Here is a 21,910-nt window from a genome sequence, read left to right as displayed (position 1 = left end):
CACCCAGGGATGAAAATCTTCTATTAGTCAAATTTTGGGGATTTTTAGGTAGAGAAGTCAACATGTCAAACTACCTATTTTATGGTAGGGTTCAAGACTTTCTCTGAAACAATTATCTCTAAAGTGAGTTTAATTTGATTTAAGCCAATTTATTCAACATTTAGAAAATACCTGAAGGTTAATGTTGTTCCTGGTGATATCTAATCAGCAGAATGCAACCTAGCAGCATTTTTAAGTGGAAGCCTGTGTTATGTTATAACCAGGTGTTATCTTATCAGTACAAAGGTAAGGAATTAAGAAAAACTTTTTGAAGTGTGAAGATTTTTCTTACAAAATCATTGTCTTATTGCATCACCAAAGTGTAAGCTGGAAAGATGATTTTGATAAATTACTTGATAGAACACCTGATTTGCTCTTCTGGAGTCAATGTAGTTTGTTTTTCTCAATAACCATAGAAGTAATAGGGTAAAGTAAAGACATTATGTGGATTTTTTGCTACAGCACTTCTGTCAAAATACGATTTAAATGAGTTAAGATGATAATGGATTTTCCACTATAAGCAAAGACCAAAAAAGTCAAAATAGCAATCCCAATTTTAGATTTGATAAATGAAAATAGCACATAGCAGAGGATGGTTTCGATCCAACGACCTCTGGGTTATGGGCCCAGCACGCTTCCGCTGCGCCACTCTGCTGCTCGTGGAAGTGCTTAGAACTCAAGAAGGGTTGATTCATCACAAGAACATGGCAATGTGTTCCTTTTAATTAGCGAAAAATCCTAAAATAACTGTCCAGATTAGAGACATTATAAACTTTGGCAAGGAAACTTTCCAGATCAATGTTTCTTAGCTGTTGTTAGTTTATATCTCACATAGGGTCTCTGTGGCACAATTGGTTAGCGCGTTCGGCTGTTAATTGGAATATTGGTGGTTCAATCCCACCCAGGGATGAAAATCTTCTATTAGTCAAATTTTGGGGATTTTTAGGTAGAGAAGTCAACATGTCAAACTACATATTTTATGGTAGGGTTCAAGACTTTCTCTGAAACAATTATCTCTAAAGTGAGTTTAATTTGATTTAAGCCAATTTATTCAACAATTAGAAAATACCTGAAGGTTAATGTTGTTCCTGGTGATATCTAATCAGCAGAATGCAACCTAGCAGCATTTTTAAGTGAAAGCCTGTGTTATGTTATAACCAGGTGTTATCTTATCAGTACAAAGGTAAGGAATTAAGAAAAACTTTATGAAGTTTGAAGATTTTTCTTACAAAATCATTGTCTTATTGCATCACCAAAGTGTAAGCTGGAAAGATGATTTTGATAAATTACTTGTTTGAACACCTGATTTGCTCTTCTGGAGTCAATGTAGTTTGTTTTTCTCAATAACCAAAGAAGTAATAGGGTAAAGTAAAGACATTATGTGGATTTTTTGATACAGCACTTCTGTCAAAATACAATTTAAATGAGTTAAGATGATAATGGATTTTCTACTATAATCAAAGACCAAAAAAGTCAAAATAGCAATCCCAATTTTAGATTTGATAAATGAAAATAGCACATAGCAGAGGATGGTTTCGATCCAATGACCTCTGGGTTATGGGCCCAGCACGCTTCCGCTGCGCCACTCTGCTGCTCATGGAAGTGCTTAGAACTCAAGAAGGGTTGATTCATCACAAGAACATGGCAATGTGTTCCTTTTAATTAATGAAAAATCCTAAAATAACTGTCCAGATTAGAGACTTTATAAACTTTGCTAAGGAAACTTTCCAGATCAATGTTTCTTAGCTGTTGTTTGTTTATGTCTCATATAGGGTCTCTGTGGCACAAATGGTTAGCACGTTCGGCTGTTAATTGGAATATTGGTGGTTCAATCCCACCCAGGGATGAAAATCTTCTATTAGTCAAATTTTGGGGATTTTTAGGTAGAGAAGTCAACATGTCAAACTACCTATTTTATGGTAGGGTTCAAGACTTTCTCTGAAACAATTATCTCTAAAGTGAGTTTAATTTGATTTAAGCCAATTTATTCAACATTTAGAAAATACCTGAAGGTAAATGTTGTTCCTGGTTATATCTAATCAGCAGAATGCAACCTAGCAGCATTTTTAAGTGGAAGCCTGTGTTATGTTATAACCAGGTGTTATCTTATCAGTACAAAGGTAAGGAATTAAGAATAACTTTTTGAAGTGTGAAGATTTTTCTTACAAAATCATTGTCTTATTGCATCACCAAAGTGTAAGCTGGAAAGATGATTTTGATAAATTACTTGATAGAACACCTGATTTGCTCTTCTGGAGTCAATGTAGTTTGTTTTTCTCAATAACCATAGAAGTAATAGGGTAAAGTAAAGACATTATGTGGATTTTTTGCTACAGCACTTCTGTCAAAATACGATTTAAATGAGTTAAGATGATAATGGATTTTCCACTATAAGCAAAGACCAAAAAAGTCAAAATAGCAATCCCAATTTTAGATTAGATAAATGAAAATAGCACATAGCAGAGGATGGTTTCGATCCAACGACCTCTGGGTTATGGGCCCAGCACGCTTCCGCTGCGCCACTCTGCTGCTCATGGAAGTGCTTAGAACTCAAGAAGGGTTGATTCATCACAAGAACATGGCAATGTGTTCCTTTTAATTAGCGAAAAATCCTAAAATAACTGTCCAGATTAGAGACTTTATAAACTTTGGTAAGGAAACTTTCCAGATCAATGTTTCTTAGCTGTTGTTTGTTTAAGTCTCATATAGGGTCTCTGTGGCACAATTGGTTTGCACGTTCGGCTGTTAATTGGAATATTGGTGGTTCAATCCCACCCAGGGATGAAAATCTTCTATTAGTCAAATTTTGGGGATTTTTAGGTAGAGAAGTCAACATGTCAAACTACCTATTTTATGGTAGGTTTCAAGACTTTCTCTGAAACAATTATCTCTAAAGTGAGTTTAATTTGATTTAAGCCAATTTATTCAACATTTAGAAAATACCTGAAGGTTAATGTTGTTCCTGGTGATATCTAATCAGCAGAATGCAACCTAGCAGCATTTTTAAGTGAAAGCCTGTGTTATGTTATAACCAGGTGTTATCTTATCAGTACAAAGGTAAGGAATTAAGAAAAACTTTATGAAGTTTGAAGATTTTTCTTACAAAATCATTGTCTTATTGCATCACCAAAGTGTAAGCTGGAAAGATGATTTTGATAAATTACTTGTTAGATCACCTGATTTGCTCTTCTGGAGTCAATGTAGTTTGTTTTTCTCAATAACCATAGAAGTAATAGGGTAAAGTAAAGACATTATGTGGATTTTTTGCTACAGCACTTCTGTCAAAATACGAATTAAATGAGTTAAGATGATAATGGATTTTCTACTATAAGCAAAGACCAAATAAGTCAAAATAGCAATCCCAATATTTGATTTGATAAATGAAAATAGCACATAGCAGAGGATGGTTTCGATCCATCGACCTCTGGGTTATGGGCCCAGCACGCTTCCGCTGCGCCACTCTGCTGCTCATGGAAATGCTTAGAACTCAAGAAGGGTTGATTCATCACAAGAACATGGCAATGTGTTCCTTTTAATTAGCGAAAAATCCTAAAATAACTGTCCAGATTAGAGACTTTATAAACTTTGGCAAGGAAACTTTCCAGATCAATGTTTCTTAGCTGTTGTTAGTTTATGTCTCACATAGGGTCTCTGTGGCGCAATTGGTTAGCACGTTCGGCTGTTAACCGGAAGGTTGGTGGTTCAATCCCACCCAGGGATGAGAGTCTTCTATTAGTCAAATTTGGGGGAATTTTAGGTAGAGAAGTCAACATGTCTAACTACCTATTTTATGGTAGGGTTCAAGACTTTCTCTGAAACAATTATCTCTAAAGTGAGTTTAATTTGATTTAAGCCAATTTATTCAACAATTAGAAAATACCTGAAGGTTAATGTTGTTCCTGGTGATATCTAATCAGCAGAATGCAACCTAGCAGCATTTTTAAGTGAAAGCCTGTGTTATGTTATAACCAGGTGTTATCTTATCAGTACAAAGGTAAGGAATTAAGAAAAACTTTATGAAGTTTGAAGATTTTTCTTACAAAATCATTGTCTTATTGCATCACCAAAGTGTAAGCTGGAAAGATGATTTTGATAAATTACTTGTTTGAACACCTGATTTGCTCTTCTGGAGTCAATGTAGTTTGTTTTTCTCAATAACCAAAGAAGTAATAGGGTAAAGTAAAGACATTATGTGGATTTTTTGATACAGCACTTCTGTCAAAATACAATTTAAATGAGTTAAGATGATAATGGATTTTCTACTATAATCAAAGACCAAAAAAGTCAAAATAGCAATCCCAATTTTAGATTTGATAAAAGAAAATAGCACATAGCAGAGGATGGTTTCGATCCAATGACCTCTGGGTTATGGGCCCAGCACGCTTCCGCTGCGCCACTCTGCTGCTCATGGAAGTGCTTAGAACTCAAGAAGGGTTGATTCATCACAAGAACATGGCAATGTGTTCCTTTTAATTAATGAAAAATCCTAAAATAACTGTCCAGATTAGAGACTTTATAAACTTTGGTAAGGAAACTTTCCAGATCAATGTTTCTTAGCTGTTGTTTGTTTATGTCTCATATAGGGTCTCTGTGGCACAATTGGTTAGCACGTTCGGCTGTTAATTGGAATATTGGTGGTTCAATCCCACCCAGGGATGAAAATCTTCTATTAGTCAAATTTTGGGGATTTTTAGGTAGAGAAGTCAACTTGTCAAACTACCTATTTTATGGTAGGGTTCAAGACTTTCTCTGAAACAATTATCTCTAAAGTGAGTTTAATTTGATTTAAGCCAATTTATTCAACATTTAGAAAATACCTGAAGGTTAATGTTGTTCCTGGTGATATCTAATCAGCAGAATGCAACCTAGCAGCATTGTTAAGTGGAAGCCTGTGTTATGTTAAAACCAGGTGTTATCTTATCAGTACAAAGGTAAGGAATTAAGAAAAACTTTTTCAAGTGTGAAGATTTTTCTTACAAAATCATTGTCTTATTGCATCACCAAAGTGTAAGCTGGAAAGATGATTTTGATAAATTACTTGTTAGATCACCTGATTTGCTCTTCTGGAGTCAATGTAGTTTGTTTTTCTCAATAACCATAGAAGTAATAGGGTAAAGTAAAGACATTATGTGGATTTTTTGCTACAGCACTTCTGTCAAAATACGATTTAAATGAGTTAAGATGATAATGGATTTTCCACTATAAGCAAAGACCAAAAAAGTCAAAATAGCAATCCCAATTTTAGATTTGATAAATGAAAATAGCACATAGCAGAGGATGGTTTCGATCCAACGACCTCTGGGTTATGGGCCCAGCACGCTTCCGCTGCGCCACTCTGCTGCTCATGGAAGTGCTTAGAACTCAAGAAGGGTTGATTCATCACAAGAACATGGTAATGTGTTCATTTTAATTAGCGAAAAATCCTAACATAACTGTCCAGATTAGAGACTTTATAAACTTTGGCAAGGAAACTTTCCAGATCAATGTTTCTTAGCTGTTGTTAGTTTATGTCTCACATAGGGTCGCTGTGGCTCAATTGGTTAGCACGTTCGGCTGTTAACCGGAAGGTTGGTGGTTCAATCCCACCCAGGGACGAGAATCTTCTATTAGTCAAATTTTGGGGAATTTTAGGTAGAGAAGTCAACATGTCTAACTACCTATTTTATGGTAGGGTTCAAGACTTTCTCTGAAACAATTATCTCTAAAGTGAGTTTAATTTGATTTAAGCCAATTTATTCAACAATTAGAAAATACCTGAAGGTTAATGTTGTTCCTGGTGATATCTAATCAGCAGAATGCAACCTAGCAGCATTTTTAAGTGAAAGCCTGTGTTATGTTATAACCAGGTGTTATCTTATCAGTACAAAGGTAAGGAATTAAGAAAAACTTTTTGAAGTGTGAAGATTTTTCTTACAAAATCATTGTCTTATTGCATCACCAAAGTGTAAGCTGGAAAGATGATTTTGATAAATTACTTGTTAGATCACCTGATTTGCTCTTCTGGAGTCAATGTAGTTTGTTTTTCTCAATAACCATAGAAGTAATAGGGTAAAGTAAAGACATTATGTGGATTTTTTGCTACAGCACTTCTGTCAAAATACGATTTAAATGAGTTAAGATGATAATGGATTTTCCACTATAAGCAAAGACCAAAAAAGTCAAAATAGCAATCCCAATTTTAGATTTGATAAATGAAAATAGCACAGGATGGTTTCGATCCATCGACCTCTGGGTTATGGGCCCAGCACGCTTCCGCTGCGACACTCTGCTGCTCATGGAAGTGCTTTGAACTCAAGAAGGGTTGATTCATCACAAGAACATGGCAATGTGTTCCTTTTAATTAGCGAAAAATCCTAAAATAACTGTACAGATTAGAGACTTTATAAACTTTGGCAAGGAAACTTTCCAGATCAATGTTTCTTAGCTGTTGTTAGTTTATGTCTCACATAGGGTCTCTGTGGCGCAATTGGTTAGCGCTTTCGGCTGTTAACCGGAAGGTTGGTGGTTCAATCCCACCCAGGGACGAAAATCTTCTATTAGTCAAATTTTGGGGATTTTTAGGTAGAGAAGTCAACATGTCAAACTACCTATTTTATGGTAGGTTTCAAGACTTTCTCTGAAACAATTATCTCTAAAGTGAGTTTAATTTGATTTAAGCCAATTTATTCAACATTTAGAAAATACCTGAAGGTTAATGTTGTTCCTGGTGATATCTAATCAGCAGAATGCAACCTAGCAGCATTTTTAAGTGGAAGCCTGTGTTATGTTAAAACCAGGTGTTATCTTATCAGTACAAAGGTAAGGAATTAAGAAAAACTTTTTGAAGTGTGAAGATTTTTCTTACAAAATCATTGTCTTATTGCATCACCAAAGTGTAAGCTGGAAAGATGATTTTGATAAATTACTTGTTAGATCACCTGATTTGCTCTTCTGGAGTCAATGTAGTTTGTTTTTCTCAATAACCATAGAAGTAATAGGGTAAAGTAAAGACATTATGTGGATTTTTTGCTACAGCACTTCTGTCAAAATACGAATTAAATGAGTTAAGATGATAATGGATTTTCTACTATAAGCAAAGACCAAAAAAGTCAAAATAGCAATCCCAATTTTAGATTTGATAAATGAAAATAGCACATAGCAGAGGATGGTTTCGATCCAATGACCTCTGGGTTATGGGCCCAGCACGCTTCCGCTGCGCCACTCTGCTGCTCATGGAAGTGCTTAGAACTCAAGAAGGGTTGATTCATCAAAAGAACATGGCAATGTGTTCCTTTTAATTAATGAAAAATCCTAAAATAACTGTCCAGATTAGAGACTTTATAAACTTTGGTAAGGAAACTTTCCAGATCAATGTTTCTTAGCTGTTGTTTGTTTATGTCTCATGTAGGGTCTCTGTGGCACAATTGGCTAGCACGTTCGGCTGTTAATTGGAATATTGGTGGTTCAATCCCACCCAGGGATGAAAATCTTCTATTAGTCAAATTTTGGGGATTTTTAGGTAGAGAAGTCAACATGTCAAAATACCTATTTTATGGTAGGGTTCAAGACTTTCTCTGAAACAATTATCTCTAAAGTGAGTTTAATTTGATTTAAGCCAATTTATTCAACATTTAGAAAATACCTGAAGGTTAATGTTGTTCCTGGTGATATCTAATCAGCAGAATGCAACCTAGCAGCATTTTTAAGTGGAAGCCTGTGTTATGTTAAAACCAGGTGTTATCTTATCAGTACAAAGGTAAGGAATTAAGAAAAACTTTTTCAAGTGTGAAGATTTTTCTTACAAAATCATTGTCTTATTGCATCACCAAAGTGTAAGCTGGAAAGATGATTTTGATAAATTACTTGTTAGATCACCTGATTTGCTCTTCTGGAGTCAATGTAGTTTGTTTTTCTCAATAACCATAGAAGTAATAGGGTAAATTAAAGACATTATGTGGATTTTTTGCTACAGCACTTCTGTCAAAATACGAATAAAATGAGTTAAGATGATAATGGATTTTCTACTATAAGCAAAGACCAAAAAAGTCAAAATAGCAATCCCAATTTTAGATTTGATAAATGAAAATAGCACATAGCAGAGGATGGTTTCGATCCATCGACCTCTGGGTTATGGGCCCAGCACGCTTCCGCTGCGCCACTCTGCTGCTCATGGAAGTGCTTAGAACTCAAGAAGGGTTGATTCATCACAAGAACATGGCAATGTGTTCCTTTTAATTAACGAAAAATCCTAAAATAACTGTCCAGAATAGAGACTTTATAAACTTTGGCAAGGAAACTTTCCAGATTAATGTTTCTTAGCTGTTGTTAGTTTATATCTCACATAGGGTCTCTGTGGTGCAATTGGTTAGCGCGTTCGGCTGTTAACCGGAAGTTTGGTGGTTCAATCCCACCCAGGGACGAGAATATTCTATTAGTCAAATTTTGGGGAATTTTAGGTAGAGAAGTCAACATGTCAAACTACCTATTTTATGTTAGGGTTCAAGACTTTCTCTGAAACAATTATCTCTAAAGTGAGTTTAATTTGATTTAAGCCAATTTATTCAACATTTAGAAAATACCTGAAGGTAAATGTTGTTCCTGGTTATATCTAATCAGCAGAATGCAACCTAGCAGCATTTTTAAGTGGAAGCCTGTGTTATGTTATAACCAGGTGTTATCTTATCAGTACAAAGGTAAGGAATTAAGAAAAACTTTTTGAAGTGTGAAGATTTTTCTTACAAAATCATTGTCTTATTGCATCACCAAAGTGTAAGCTGGAAAGATGATTTTGATAAATTACTTGATAGAACACCTGATTTGCTCTTCTGGAGTCAATGTAGTTTGTTTTTCTCAATAACCATAGAAGTAATAGGGTAAAGTAAAGACATTATGTGGATTTTTTGCTACAGCACTTCTGTCAAAATACGATTTAAATGAGTTAAGATGATAATGGATTTTCCACTATAAGCAAAGACCAAAAAAGTCAAAATAGCAATCCCAATTTTAGATTTGATAAATGAAAATAGCACATAGCAGAGGATGGTTTCGATCCAACGACCTCTGGGTTATGGGCCCAGCACGCTTCCGCTGCGCCACTCTGCTGCTCATGGAAGTGTTTAGAACTCAAGAAGGGTTGATTCATCACAAGAACATGGCAATGTGTTCCTTTTAATTAGTGAAAAATCCTAAAATAACTGTCCAGATTAGAGACTTTATAAACTTTGGCAAGGAAACTTTCCAGATCAATGTTTCTTAGCTGTTTTTAGTTTATATCTCACATAGGGTCTCTGTGGCGCAATTGGTTAGCGCGTTCGGCTGTTAACCGGAAGGTTGGTGGTTCAATCCCACCCAGGGACGAGAATCTTCTATTAGTCAAATTTTGGGGAATTTTAGGTAGAGAAGTCAACATGTCTAACTACCTATTTTATGGTAGGGTTCAAGACTTTCTCTGAAACAATTATCTCTAAAGTGAGTTTAATTTGATTTAAGCCAATTTATTCAACAATTAGAAAATACCTGAAGGTTAATGTTGTTCCTGGTGATATCTAATCAGCAGAATGCAACCTAGCAGTATTTTTAAGTGAAAGCCTGTGTTATGTTATAACCAGGTGTTATCTTATCAGTACAAAGGTAAGGAATTAAGAAAAACTTTATGAAGTTTGAAGATTTTTCTTACAAAATCATTGTCTTATTGCATCACCAAAGTGTAAGCTGGAAAGATGATTTTGATAAATTACTTGATAGAACACCTGATTTGCTCTTCTGGAGTCAATGTAGTTTGTTTTTCTCAATAACCATAGAAGTAATAGGGTAAAGTAAAGACATTATGTGGATTTTTTGCTACAGCACTTCTGTCAAAATACGATTTAAATGAGTTAAGATGATAATGGATTTTCCACTATAAGCAAAGACCAAAAAAGTCAAAATAACAATCCCAATTTTAGATTTGATAAATGAAAATAGCACATAGCAGAGGATGGTTTCGATCCAACGACCTCTGGGTTATGGGCCCAGCACACTTCCGCTGCGCCACTCTGCTGCTCATGGAAGTGCTTAGAACTCAAGAAGGGTTGATTCATCACAAGAACATGGCAATGTGTTCCTTTTAATTAGCGAAAAATCCTAAAATAACTGTCCAGATTAGAGACTTTATAAACTTTGGCAAGGAAACTTTCCAGATCAATGTTTCTTAGCTGTTGTTAGTTTATGTCTCACATAGGGTCTCTGTGGCACAATTGGTTAGCACGTTCGGCTGTTAATTGGAATATTGGTGGTTCAATCCCACCCAGGGACGAAAATCTTCTATTAGTCAAATTTTGGGGATTTTTAGGTAGAGAAGTCAACATGTCAAACTACCTATTTTATGGTAGGGTTCAAGACTTTCTCTGAAACAATTATCTCTAAAGTGAGTTTAATTTGATTTAAGCCAATTTATTCAACAATTAGAAAATACATGAAGGTTAATGTTGTTCCTGGTGATATCTAATCAGCAGAATGCAACCTAGCAGCATTTTTAAGTGAAAGCCTGTGTTATGTTATAACCAGGTGTTATCTTATCAGTACAAAGGTAAGGAATTAAGAAAAACTTTATGAAGTTTGAAGATTTTTCTTACAAAATCATTGTCTTATTGCATCACCAAAGTGTAAGCTGGAAAGATGATTTTGATAAATTACTTGTTTGAACACCTGATTTGCTCTTCTGGAGTCAATGTAGTTTGTTTTTCTCAATAACCAAAGAAGTTATAGGGTAAAGTAAAGACATTATGTGGATTTTTTGATACAGCACTTCTGTCAAAATACAATTTAAATGAGTTAAGATGATAATGGATTATCTACTATAATCAAAGACCAAAAAAGTCAAAATAGCAATCCCAATTTTAGATTTGATAAATGAAAATAGCACATAGCAGAGGATGGTTTCAATCCAATGACCTCTGGGTTATGGGCCCAGCACGCTTCCGCTGCGCCACTCTGCTGCTCATGGAAGTGCTTAGAACTCAAGAAGGGTTGATTCATCACAAGAACATGGCAATGTGTTCCTTTTAATTAATGAAAAATCCTAAAATAACTGTCCAGATTAGAGACTTTATAAACTTTGGTAAGGAAACTTTCCAGATCAATGTTTCTTAGCTGTTGTTTGTTTATGTCTCATATAGGGTCTCTGTGGCACAATTGGTTAGCACGTTCGGCTGTTAATTGGAATATTGGTGGTTCAATCCCACCCAGGGATGAAAATCTTCTATTAGTCAAATTTTGGGGATTTTTAGGTAGAGAAGTCAACTTGTCAAACTACCTATTTTATGGTAGGGTTCAAGACTTTCTCTGAAACAATTATCTCTAAAGTGAGTTTAATTTGATTTAAGCCAATTTATTCAACATTTAGAAAATACCTGAAGGTTAATGTTGTTCCTGGTGATATCTAATCAGCAGAATGCAACCTAGCAGCATTGTTAAGTGGAAGCCTGTGTTATGTTAAAACCAGGTGTTATCTTATCAGTACAAAGGTAAGGAATTAAGAAAAACTTTTTCAAGTGTGAATATTTTTCTTACAAAATCATTGTCTTATTGCATCACCAAAGTGTAAGCTGGAAAGATGATTTTGATAAATTACTTGTTAGATCACCTGATTTGCTCTTCTGGAGTCAATGTAGTTTGTTTTTCTCAATAACCATAGAAGTAATAGGGTAAATTAAAGACATTATGTGGATTTTTTGCTACAGCACTTCTGTCAAAATACGAATAAAATGAGTTAAGATGATAATGGATTTTCTACTATAAGCAAAGACCAAAAAAGTCAAAATAGCAATCCCAATTTTAAATTTGATAAATGAAAATAGCACATAGCAGAGGATGGTTTCGATCCAACGACCTCTGGGTTATGGGCCCAGCACGCTTCCGCTGCGCCACTCTGCTGCTCATGGAAGTGTTTAGAACTCAAGAAGGGTTGATTCATCACAAGAACATGGCAATGTGTTCCTTTTAATTAGCGAAAAATCCTAAAATAACTGTCCAGATTAGAGACTTTATAAACTTTGGCAAGGAAACTTTCCAGATCAATGTTTCTTAGCTGTTGTTAGTTTATATCTCACATAGGGTCTCTGTGGCGCAATTGGTTAGCGCGTTCGGCTGTTAACCGGAAGGTTGGTGGTTCAATACCACCCAGGGACGAGAATCTTCTATTAGTCAAATTTTGGGGAATTTTAGGTAGAGAAGTCAACATGTCTAACTACCTATTTTATGGTAGGGTTCAAGACTTTCTCTGAAACAATTATCTCTAAAGTGAGTTTAATTTGATTTAAGCCAATTTATTCAACAATTAGAAAATACCTGAAGGTTAATGTTGTTCCTGGTGATATCTAATCAGCAGAATGCAACCTAGCAGTATTTTTAAGTGAAAGCCTGTGTTATGTTATAACCAGGTGTTATCTTATCAGTACAAAGGTAAGGAATTAAGAAAAACTTTATGAAGTTTGAAGATTTTTCTTACAAAATCATTGTCTTATTGCATCACCAAAGTGTAAGCTGGAAAGATGATTTTGATAAATTACTTGATAGAACACCTGATTTGCTCTTCTGGAGTCAATGTAGTTTGTTTTTCTCAATAACCATAGAAGTAATAGGGTAAAGTAAAGACATTATGTGGATTTTTTGCTACAGCACTTCTGTCAAAATACGATTTAAATGAGTTAAGATGATAATGGATTTTCCACTATAAGCAAAGACCAAAAAAGTCAAAATAGCAATCCCAATTTTAGATTTGATAAATGAAAATAGCACATAGCAGAGGATGGTTTCGATCCAACGACCTCTGGGTTATGGGCCCAGCACGCTTCCACTGCGCCACTCGGCTGCTCATGGAAGTGCTTAGAACTCAAGAAGGGTTGATTCATCACAAGAACATGGCAATGTGTTCCTTTTAATTAGCGAAAAATCCTAAAATAACTGTCCAGATTAGAGACTTTATAAACTTTGGCAAGGAAACTTTCCAGATCAATGTTTCTTAGCTGTTGTTAGTTTATATCTCACATAGTGTCTCTGTGGCGCAATTGGTTAGCGCGTTCGGCTGTTAACCGGAAGGTTGGTGGTTCAATCCCACCCAGGGACGAGAATCTTCTATTAGTCAAATTTTGGGGAATTTTAGGTAGAGAAGTCAACATGTCTAACTACCTATTTTATGGTAGGGTTCAAGACTTTCTCTGAAACAATTATCTCTAAAGTGAGTTTAATTTGATTTAAGCCAATTTATTCAACAATTAGAAAATACCTGAAGGTTAATGTTGTTCCTGGTGATATCTAATCAGCAGAATGAAACCTAGCAGCATTTTTAAGTGAAAGCCTGTGTTATGTTAGAACCAGGTGTTATCTTATCAGTACAAAGGTAAGGAATTAAGAAAAACTTTATGAAGTTTGAAGATTTTTCTTACAAAATCATTGTCTTATTGCATCACCAAAGTGTAAGCTGGAAAGATGATTTTGATAAATTACTTGTTTGAACACCTGATTTGCTCTTCTGGAGTCAATGTAGTTTGTTTTTCTCAATAACCATAGAAGTAATAGGGTAAAGTAAAGACATTATGTGGATTTTTTGCTACAGCACTTCTGTCAAAATACGATTTAAATGAGTTAAGATGATAATGGATTTTCTACTATAAGCAAAGACCAAAAAAGTCAAAATAGCAATCCCAATTTTAGATTTGATAAATGAAAATAGCACATAGCAGAGGATGGTTTCGATCCAACGACCTCTGGGTTATGGGCCCAGCACGCTTCCGCTGTGCCACTCTGCTGATCATGGAAGTGCTTAGAACTCAAGAAGGGTTGATTCATCACAAGAACATGGCAATGTGTTCCTTTTAATTAATGAAAAATCCTAAAATAACTGTCCAGATTAGAGACTTTATAAACTTTGGTAAGGAAACTTTCCAGATCAATGTTTCTTAGCTGTTGTTTGTTTATGTCTCATATAGGGTCTCTGTGGCACAATTGGTTAGCACGTTCGGCTGTTAACCGGAAGGTTGGTGGTTCAATCCCACCCAGGGACGAGAATCTTCTATTAGTCAAATTTGGGGGAATTTTAGGTAGAGAAGTCAACATGTCTAACTACCTATTTTATGGTAGGGTTCAAGACTTTCTCTGAAACAATTATCTCTAAAGTGAGTTTAATTTGATTTAAGCCAATTTATTCAACAATTAGAAAATACCTGAAGGTTAATGTTGTTCCTGGTGATATCTAATCAGCAGAATGCAACCTAGCAGCATTTTTAAGTGAAAGCCTGTGTTATGTTATAACCAGGTGTTATCTTATCAGTACAAAGGTAAGGAATTAAGAAAAACTTTATGAAGTTTGAAGATTTTTCTTACAAAATCATTGTCTTATTGCATCACCAAAGTGTAAGCTGGAAAGATGATTTTGATAAATTACTTGTTTGAACACCTGATTTGCTCTTCTGGAGTCAATGTAGTTTGTTTTTCTCAATAACCAAAGAAGTAATAGGGTAAAGTAAAGACATTATGTGGATTTTTTGATACAGCACTTCTGTCAAAATACAATTTAAATGAGTTAAGATGATAATGGATTTTCTACTATAATCAAAGACCAAAAAAGTCAAAATAGCAATCCCAATTTTAGATTTGATAAAAGAAAATAGCACATAGCAGAGGATGGTTTCGATCCAATGACCTCTGGGTTATGGGCCCAGCACGCTTCCGCTGCGCCACTCTGCTGCTCATGGAAGTGCTTAGAACTCAAGAAGGGTTGATTCATCACAAGAACATGGCAATGTGTTCCTTTTAATTAACGAAAAATCCTAAAATAACTGTCCAGATTAGAGACTTTATAAACTTTGGTAAGGAAACTTTCCAGATCAATGTTTCTTAGCTGTTGTTTGTTTATGTCTCATATAGGGTCTCTGTGGCACAATTGGATAGCACGTTCGGCTGTTAATTGGAATATTGGTGGTTCAATCCCACCCAGGGATGAAAATCTTCTATTAGTCAAATTTTGGGGATTTTTAGGTAGAGAAGTCAACATGTCAAACTACCTATTTTATGGTAGGGTTCAAGACTTTCTCTGAAACAATTATCTCTAAAGTGAGTTTAATTTGATTTAAGCCAATTTATTCAACATTTAGAAAATACCTGAAGGTTAATGTTGTTCCTGGTGATATCTAATCAGCAGAATGCAACCTAGCAGCATTTTTAAGTGGAAGCCTGTGTTATGTTATAACCAGGTGTTATCTTATCAGTACAAAGGTAAGGAATTAAGAAAAACTTTTTGAAGTGTGAAGATTTTTCTTACAAAATCATTGTCTTATTGCATCACCAAAGTGTAAGCTGGAAAGATGATTTTGATAAATTACTTGATAGAACACCTGATTTGCTCTTCTGGAGTCAATGTAGTTTGTTTTTCTCAATAACCATAGAAGTAATAGGGTAAAGTAAAGACATTATGTGGATTTTTTGCTACAGCACTTCTGTCAAAATACGATTTAAATGAGTTAAGATGATAATGGATTTTCCACTATAAGCAAAGACCAAAAAAGTCAAAATAGCAATCCCAATTTTAGATTTGATAAATGAAAATAGCACATAGCAGAGGATGGTTTCGATCCAACGACCTCTGGGTTATGGGCCCAGCACGCTTCCGCTGCGCCACTCTGCTGCTCGTGGAAGTGCTTAGAACTCAAGAAGGGTTGATTCATCACAAGAACATGGCAATGTGTTCCTTTTAATTAGCGAAAAATCCTAAAATAACTGTCCAGATTAGAGACATTATAAACTTTGGCAAGGAAACTTTCCAGATCAATGTTTCTTAGCTGTTGTTAGTTTATATCTCACATAGGGTCTCTGTGGCACAATTGGTTAGCGCGTTCGGCTGTTAATTGGAATATTGGTGGTTCAATCCCACCCAGGGATGAAAATCTTCTATTAGTCAAATTTTGGGGATTTTTAGGTAGAGAAGTCAACATGTCAAACTACATATTTTATGGTAGGGTTCAAGACTTTCTCTGAAACAATTATCTCTAAAGTGAGTTTAATTTGATTTAAGCCAATTTATTCAACAATTAGAAAATACCTGAAGGTTAATGTTGTTCCTGGTGATATCTAATCAGCAGAATGCAACCTAGCAGCATTTTTAAGTGAAAGCCTGTGTTATGTTATAACCAGGTGTTATCTTATCAGTACAAAGGTAAGGAATTAAGAAAAACTTTATGAAGTTTGAAGATTTTTCTTACAAAATCATTGTCTTATTGCATCACCAAAGTGTAAGCTGGAAAGATGATTTTGATAAATTACTTGTTTGAACACCTGATTTGCTCTTCTGGAGTCAATGTAGTTTGTTTTTCTCAATAACCAAAGAAGTAATAGGGTAAAGTAAAGACATTATGTGGATTTTTTGATACAGCACTTCTGTCAAAATACAATTTAAATGAGTTAAGATGATAATGGATTTTCTACTATAATCAAAGACCAAAAAAGTCAAAATAGCAATCCCAATTTTAGATTTGATAAATGAAAATAGCACATAGCAGAGGATGGTTTCGATCCAATGACCTCTGGGTTATGGGCCCAGCACGCTTCCGCTGCGCCACTCTGCTGCTCATGGAAGTGCTTAGAACTCAAGAAGGGTTGATTCATCACAAGAACATGGCAATGTGTTCCTTTTAATTAATGAAAAATCCTAAAATAACTGTCCAGATTAGAGACTTTATAAACTTTGCTAAGGAAACTTTCCAGATCAATGTTTCTTAGCTGTTGTTTGTTTATGTCTCATATAGGGTCTCTGTGGCACAAATGGTTAGCACGTTCGGCTGTTAATTGGAATATTGGTGGTTCAATCCCACCCAGGGATGAAAATCTTCTATTAGTCAAATTTTGGGGATTTTTAGGTAGAGAAGTCAACATGTCAAACTACCTATTTTATGGTAGGGTTCAAGACTTTCTCTGAAACAATTATCTCTAAAGTGAGTTTAATTTGATTTAAGCCAATTTATTCAACATTTAGAAAATACCTGAAGGTAAATGTTGTTCCTGGTTATATCTAATCAGCAGAATGCAACCTAGCAGCATTTTTAAGTGGAAGCCTGTGTTATGTTATAACCAGGTGTTATCTTATCAGTACAAAGGTAAGGAATTAAGAATAACTTTTTGAAGTGTGAAGATTTTTCTTACAAAATCATTGTCTTATTGCATCACCAAAGTGTAAGCTGGAAAGATGATTTTGATAAATTACTTGATAGAACACCTGATTTGCTCTTCTGGAGTCAATGTAGTTTGTTTTTCTCAATAACCATAGAAGTAATAGGGTAAAGTAAAGACATTATGTGGATTTTTTGCTACAGCACTTCTGTCAAAATACGATTTAAATGAGTTAAGATGATAATGGATTTTCCACTATAAGCAAAGACCAAAAAAGTCAAAATAGCAATCCCAATTTTAGATTAGATAAATGAAAATAGCACATAGCAGAGGATGGTTTCGATCCAACGACCTCTGGGTTATGGGCCCAGCACGCTTCCGCTGCGCCACTCTGCTGCTCATGGAAGTGCTTAGAACTCAAGAAGGGTTGATTCATCACAAGAACATGGCAATGTGTTCCTTTTAATTAGCGAAAAATCCTAAAATAACTGTCCAGATTAGAGACTTTATAAACTTTGGTAAGGAAACTTTCCAGATCAATGTTTCTTAGCTGTTGTTTGTTTAAGTCTCATATAGGGTCTCTGTGGCACAATTGGTTTGCACGTTCGGCTGTTAATTGGAATATTGGTGGTTCAATCCCACCCAGGGATGAAAATCTTCTATTAGTCAAATTTTGGGGATTTTTAGGTAGAGAAGTCAACATGTCAAACTACCTATTTTATGGTAGGTTTCAAGACTTTCTCTGAAACAATTATCTCTAAAGTGAGTTTAATTTGATTTAAGCCAATTTATTCAACATTTAGAAAATACCTGAAGGTTAATGTTGTTCCTGGTTACATCTAATCAGCAGAATGCAACCTAGCAGCATTTTTAAGTGGAAGCCTGTGTTATGTTAAAACCAGGTGTTATCTTATCAGTACAAAGGTAAGGAATTAAGAAAAACTTTATGAAGTTTGAAGATTTTTCTTACAAAATCATTGTCTTATTGCATCACCAAAGTGTAAGCTGGAAAGATGATTTTGATAAATTACTTGATAGAACACCTGATTTGCTCTTCTGGAGTCAATGTAGTTTGTTTTTCTCAATAACCATAGAAGTAATAGGGTAAAGTAAAGACATTATGTGGATTTTTTGCTACAGCACTTCTGTCAAAATACGATTTAAATGAGTTAAGATGATAATGGATTTTCCACTATAAGCAAAGACCAAAAAAGTCAAAATAGCAATCCCAATTTTAGATTTGATAAATGAAAATAGCACATAGCAGAGGATGGTTTCGATCCAATGACCTCTGGGTTATGGGCCCAGCACGCTTCCGCTGCGCCACTCGGCTGCTCATGGAAGTGCTTAGAACTCAAGAAGGGTTGATTCATCACAAGAACATGGCAATGTGTTCCTTTTAATTAGCGAAAAATCCTAAAATAACTGTCCAGATTAGAGACTTTATAAACTTTGGCAAGGAAACTTTCCAGATCAATGTTTCTTAGCTGTTGTTAGTTTATATCTCACATAGTGTCTCTGTGGCGCAATTGGTTAGCACGTTCGGCTGTTAACCGGAAGGTTGGTGGTTCAATCCCACCCAGGGACGAGAATCTTCTATTAGTCAAATTTTGGGGAATTTTAGGTAGAGAAGTCAACATGTCTAACTACCTATTTTATGGTAGGGTTCAAGACTTTCTCTGAAACAATTATCTCTAAAGTGAGTTTAATTTGATTTAAGCCAATTTATTCAACAATTAGAAAATACCTGAAGGTTAATGTTGTTCCTGGTGATATCTAATCAGCAGAATGCAACCTAGCAGCATTTTTAAGTGAAAGCCTGTGTTATGTTAGAACCAGGTGTTATCTTATCAGTACAAAGGTAAGGAATTAAGAAAAACTTTATGAAGTTTGAAGATTTTTCTTACAAAATCATTGTCTTATTGCATCACCAAAGTGTAAGCTGGAAAGATGATTTTGATAAATTACTTGTTTGAACACCTGATTTGCTCTTCTGGAGTCAATGTAGTTTGTTTTTCTCAATAACCATAGAAGTAATAGGGTAAAGTAAAGACATTATGTGGATTTTTTGCTACAGCACTTCTGTCAAAATACGATTTAAATGAGTTAAGATGATAATGGATTTTCTACTATAAGCAAAGACCAAAAAAGTCAAAATAGCAATCCCAATTTTAGATTTGATAAATGAAAATAGCACATAGCAGAGGATGGTTTCGATCCAACGACCTCTGGGTTATGGGCCCAGCACGCTTCCGCTGTGCCACTCTGCTGATCATGGAAGTGCTTAGAACTCAAGAAGGGTTGATTCATCACAAGAACATGGCAATGTGTTCCTTTTAATTAATGAAAAATCCTAAAATAACTGTCCAGATTAGAGACTTTATAAACTTTGGTAAGGAAACTTTCCAGATCAATGTTTCTTAGCTGTTGTTTGTTTATGTCTCATATAGGGTCTCTGTGGCACAATTGGTTAGCACGTTCGGCTGTTAATTGGAATATTGGTGGTTCAATCCCACCCAGGGAAGAAAATCTTCTATTAGTCAAATTTTGGGGATTTTTAGGTAGAGAAGTCAACATGTCAAACTACCTATTTTATGGTAGGTTTCAAGACTTTCTCTGAAACAATTATCTCTAAAGTGAGTTTAATTTGATTTAAGCCAATTTATTCAACATTTAGAAAATACCTGAAGGTTAATGTTGTTCCTGGTTACATCTAATCAGCAGAATGCAACCTAGCAGCATTTTTAAGTGGAAGCCTGTGTTATGTAAAAACCAGGTGTTATCTTATCAGTACAAAGGTAAGGAATTAAGAAAAACTTTTTGAAGTGTGAAGATTTTTCTTACAAAATCATTGTCTTATTGCATCACCAAAGTGTAAGCTGGAAAGATGATTTTGATAAATTACTTGTTAGATCACCTGATTTGCTCTTCTGGAGTCAATGTAGTTTGTTTTTCTCAATAACCATAGAAGTAATAGGGTAAAGTAAAGACATTATGTGGATTTTTTGCTACAGCACTTCTGTCAAAATACGAATTAAATGAGTTAAGATGATAATGGATTTTCTACTATAAGCAAAGACCAAAAAAGTCAAAATAGCAATCCCAATTTTAGATTTGATAAATGAAAATAGCACATAGCAGAGGATGGTTTCGATCCATTGACCTCTGGGTTATGGGCCCAGCACGCTTCCGCTGCGCCACTCTGCTGCTCATGGAAATGCTTAGAACTCAAGAAGGGTTGATTCATCACAAGAACATGGCAATGTGTTCCATTTAATTAGCGAAAAATCCTAAAATAACTGTCCAGATTAGAGACTTTATAAACTTTGGCAAGGAAACTTTCCAGATTAATGTTTCTTAGCTGTTGTTAGTTTATGTCTCACATAGGGTCTCTGTGGCGCAATTGGTTAGCACGTTCGGCTGTTAACCGGAAGGTTGGTGGTTCAATCCCACCCAGGGACGAGAATCTTCTGTTAGTCAAATTTGGGGGAATTTTAGGTAGAGAAGTCAACATGTCTAACTACCTATTTTATGGTAGGGTTCAAGACTTTCTCTGAAACAATTATCTCTAAAGTGAGTTTAATTTGATTTAAGCCAATTTATTCAACAATTAGAAAATACCTGAAGGTTAATGTTGTTCCTGGTGATATCTAATCAGCAGAATGCAACCTAGCAGCATTTTTAAGTGAAAGCCTGTGTTATGTTATAACCAGGTGTTATCTTATCAGTACAAAGGTAAGGAATTAAGAAAAACTTTATGAAGTTTGAAGATTTTTCTTACAAAATCATTGTCTTATTGCATCACCAAAGTGTAAGCTGGAAAGATGATTTTGATAAATTACTTGTTTGAACACCTGATTTGCTCTTCTGGAGTCAATGTAGTTTGTTTTTCTCAATAACCAAAGAAGTAATAGGGTAAAGTAAAGACATTATGTGGATTTTTTGATACAGCACTTCTGTCAAAATACAATTTAAATGAGTTAAGATGATAATGGATTTTCTACTATAATCAAAGACCAAAAAAGTCAAAATAGCAATCCCAATTTTAGATTTGATAAAAGAAAATAGCACATAGCAGAGGATGGTTTCGATCCAATGACCTCTGGGTTATGGGCCCAGCACGCTTCCGCTGCGCCACTCTGCTGCTCATGGAAGTGCTTAGAACTCAAGAAGGGTTGATTCATCACAAGAACATGGCAATGTGTTCCTTTTAATTAACGAAAAATCCTAAAATAACTGTCCAGATTAGAGACTTTATAAACTTTGGTAAGGAAACTTTCCAGATCAATGTTTCTTAGCTGTTGTTTGTTTATGTCTCATATAGGGTCTCTGTGGCACAATTGGATAGCACGTTCGGCTGTTAATTGGAATATTGGTGGTTCAATCCCACCCAGGGATGAAAATCTTCTATTAGTCAAATTTTGGGGATTTTTAGGTAGAGAAGTCAACATGTCAAACTACCTATTTTATGGTAGGGTTCAAGACTTTCTCTGAAACAATTATCTCTAAAGTGAGTTTAATTTGATTTAAGCCAATTTATTCAACATTTAGAAAATACCTGAAGGTTAATGTTGTTCCTGGTGATATCTAATCAGCAGAATGCAACCTAGCAGCATTTTTAAGTGGAAGCCTGTGTTATGTTATAACCAGGTGTTATCTTATCAGTACAAAGGTAAGGAATTAAGAAAAACTTTTTGAAGTGTGAAGATTTTTCTTACAAAATCATTGTCTTATTGCATCACCAAAGTGTAAG

At 35.1% G+C, this 21,910-nt stretch overlaps 6 non-coding genes across 6 annotated transcripts; all 6 read left to right on the top strand.

Annotated features, from left to right (window-relative positions):
• Positions 1-6,490: 6,490 nt before the first annotated feature.
• TRNAN-GUU (transfer RNA asparagine (anticodon GUU)) lies at positions 6,491-6,564 on the top strand. The gene has a single exon. It is a non-coding gene; the product is annotated as a tRNA-Asn (tRNA).
• A 2,737-nt stretch (positions 6,565-9,301) lies between these two features.
• On the top strand, positions 9,302-9,375 carry TRNAN-GUU (transfer RNA asparagine (anticodon GUU)). Its single transcript has one exon. It is a non-coding gene; the product is annotated as a tRNA-Asn (tRNA).
• A 2,737-nt stretch (positions 9,376-12,112) lies between these two features.
• Positions 12,113-12,186, top strand: TRNAN-GUU (transfer RNA asparagine (anticodon GUU)). Its single transcript has one exon. It is a non-coding gene; the product is annotated as a tRNA-Asn (tRNA).
• An 863-nt stretch (positions 12,187-13,049) lies between these two features.
• TRNAN-GUU (transfer RNA asparagine (anticodon GUU)) lies at positions 13,050-13,123 on the top strand. The gene has a single exon. It is a non-coding gene; the product is annotated as a tRNA-Asn (tRNA).
• A 5,548-nt stretch (positions 13,124-18,671) lies between these two features.
• On the top strand, positions 18,672-18,745 carry TRNAN-GUU (transfer RNA asparagine (anticodon GUU)). The gene has a single exon. It is a non-coding gene; the product is annotated as a tRNA-Asn (tRNA).
• Positions 18,746-20,545: 1,800 nt separating this feature from the next.
• TRNAN-GUU (transfer RNA asparagine (anticodon GUU)) lies at positions 20,546-20,619 on the top strand. The gene has a single exon. It is a non-coding gene; the product is annotated as a tRNA-Asn (tRNA).
• Positions 20,620-21,910: the final 1,291 nt, after the last annotated feature.

The sequence above is a fragment of the Taudactylus pleione genome, unplaced genomic scaffold, assembly GCF_031769625.1.
Source record: "Taudactylus pleione unplaced genomic scaffold, aTauple2 ptg000134l, whole genome shotgun sequence".
NCBI classification, from domain to species: Eukaryota; Metazoa; Chordata; class Amphibia; order Anura; family Myobatrachidae; genus Taudactylus; species Taudactylus pleione.
The sequence above is the reverse complement of the archived record's forward strand: the minus strand, read 5'-3'. Positions and strand labels throughout refer to the sequence as shown.